The sequence below is a fragment of the Vombatus ursinus genome, unplaced genomic scaffold (assembly GCF_900497805.2).
Source record: "Vombatus ursinus unplaced genomic scaffold, bare-nosed wombat genome assembly UNPS02012622.1, whole genome shotgun sequence".
In the NCBI taxonomy this organism is placed as follows: Eukaryota; Metazoa; Chordata; class Mammalia; order Diprotodontia; family Vombatidae; genus Vombatus; species Vombatus ursinus.
Window position 1 is genome coordinate 392,739 of NW_020952400.1, and position 2,864 is coordinate 395,602.

Below are 2,864 nucleotides of genomic sequence, written 5' to 3' on the forward strand. Positions count from 1 at the left end.
TCAGTTTCACCTGGGCACCATCTCTGGTCAATTTCACCTCTGCAGAATCTCTTGTTGACTTCATTTCTGCAGCAGCTGGCCAATATGCCCCCCTTCTTTTCTCTAATGCTGCCTCCACCCTGGTGCAGATCCTTATCTCCTCACACCTGGACTATGGCAGTTTTGCCTCAAGTCTCTCCCTACTCCAGTCCATCCTCCATTCAGCCATCAAGGGGATTTTTCTAAAGGCAGGTCTGACCATGTCACATCCTATTCAATAAACTCCAAGGGCTCCCTGTTGCACCCAGGATATCAAATACAAAAAGCTGTTTGGTTTTCAAAGCCCTTCATAACCTGCACCCTCCACCTTTCCAGTCTTCTTACATTTGACTCCCCTCCACAGAATCTACTGTCCTGTGCCATTTCTCTGGCTATCCCCCACACCTGGAATGTTCCCCCTCCTCATCCCAGTCTCCTGGATTCCTGTAAGCCCCAATTATAATCTGATTTCCACAGAAGCCTTTTCTGATCCCCCTTAATATTAGTGCCTTCTCTTGGTGGATTATTTGCTATTTATCCTGTCTACATCCTGTTTGTACATGATTGTTTGCTTGCTGACTCCCCCAGTGGACTGAGAGCTCCTTAAGGGCAAGGACTGTATTTGGCCTTTATTCTTTGGCACTTAATAAAGGGGCTTAATAAATATTTATTGAGTATCATTGTATCTCCCCAGCAGCTGACTTAGGGCATGGCACAAGGTATAAAGGTTTGCATGCACAAATGAATAAATGACAGAACAAGTGAATGTCCTTATAAATGAATACCTGCATGAATGAATGAATGGGTGTATGGATGAATGAGTGAATGGATGAACCAATGAATGGATTAATGAGCGGAATGAATGAATGGATGAATGACCAAATAAATTAATGAATGAATGAATGATGAATGCATGAACAAATGAGTAAATGAATGAAAGAATGGAGAAATGAATGTTTTTATAAATGAATACTCACATGAATGAATGAACAATGAATGGATGAACAAGTGAATGAACAATGAATAAAAAAATGAAGGAATGAATGCTCTTATAAATGGAAGCCTGCAAGAATAAATAAATTAATAAACAAACAAATGGATGAAAAATAAAAGAATGAATGCTCTTATAAATGAGTACCCACATGAATGAATGGATGGATGGATGGATGGATGAAGGAATGAGTGAATTAACAATGAATGAATAAATGCTCTTATAGGTGAATAGCTGCAAGAATGAATGGATGGATGAACAAATGAATGCATGAATGAATGAATGAGTGAATGAAAAATAAATAAAAGAATGAAGGAATGGATGCCCTTATAAATGGATACCTGCAAGGAATGAATGAATGAATGGATGAACAAATGAATGGGTAAATGAATGAGTAAATGAATGAATAAGTGAATGAAGGAATGAATATTCTTATAAATGAATATCTGCATGAATGAATGAGTGAACAATGAATAAAAGAACAAACAAATGCATGCTCTTATAAATGAACACCTGCAATGAATGAACGGATGGATGAACAAATAAATGGATGCATGAATAAGTGAGTGAATGAATAAAAGGATAAAGGAATGAATGCTCTTATAAATGAATACCCACAAGAAAACATGAGTGAATGAATGAGTGAATGAAAGAAGAAATTAATGCTCTTATAAATGAATACCTGCATGAATGAATGAATGGATGAACAAATGAATGGGTGAATGGATAAATGAATAAGTGAATGAGCAAATGAATGAACAATGAATAAAAGAATGGAGGAATAAACACCCTTATAAGTGAATGCCCACAAGAGTGAATGAACAATTGAATGGATGGATGAACAAATGAATGAAGGAAGGAAAGAAGGAATGCTCTTAGAAGTGTTTTTGTTTTTTGTCCTTCGTTCTCAAAGAAGATGATGGCAAGTGAACTGGATTTAAGGGAGGGAAGGCTGTGCAAAGTCACCAGCCTCACTTTCTCTTCCGAAGCCATCTGGGTCCAGTGGCAAGATATAGATCAGTATGACTGGAGATGACCCCAGATGCAGTGGAAGACCTTGGCCTTTTTAAAATAAGGTCTTTCCCAGGTCTCTGAGTGAGGCCCACTCAGTGATTACGGCTAGATAAGAAATGAGGCAAAGAATGGCCTCTTTTACCTAGTTAAAAAATAAAAATCAGAGAGGAAAAGACCTTCAGGGTTTCTGGCCAAAACAGTTGCTACTTACATTCATTCTGAGTCATCAGGACCCAAACAATGACCATCTGGAGCTTGGGCTGGGACTTATTGTTGACCAATCAATGACAGCCAGAATCACTTGGGTCCTTAAAAAAGAAATCTAGGGGGAAGCTACGTGGCACAGTGGATAGAGCACCGGCCCTGGAGTCAGGAGGACCAGAGTTCAAATCCGGCCTCAGACACATAACCTTACTAGCTGTGTGTGACCCTGGGCAAGTCACTTAACTGCAATTGCCTCACCAAAAAAAAAAATTCTAGCCCCTAAACTCCAAGATACCCACAAGAATGGATGGTTGGATGCTCTTTTAAGTGAGTACCATCATGAATGAACGGATGAACAAACGAGTGGATGAAAGAATGAGCAAATGGACAATGAATAAAGGAATGAAGGAATGAATGCCCTTAAAAGTGAATACCCACATGAATGAATGGGTGAATGAGTGAATGAACAACGGATGAACAAATGAGTGGATGAAAGAATGAGCAAATGGACAATGAATAAAGGAATGAAGGAATGAATGCCCTTAAAAGTGAATACCCACATGAATGAATGGGTGAATGAGTGAATGAACAACGGATGAACAAATGAGTGGATGAAAGAATGAGCAAATGGACAATG

At 38.9% G+C, this 2,864-nt stretch overlaps 1 protein-coding gene across 1 annotated transcript in view; it reads right to left on the reverse strand.

Moving 5' to 3' along the window:
- LOC114040056 (zinc finger protein 558-like) overlaps positions 1-2,864 on the reverse strand; it is a 26,888-nt gene that overhangs the window by 2,225 nt on the left and 21,799 nt on the right. The gene's annotated exons all lie outside the window — the stretch shown is intronic.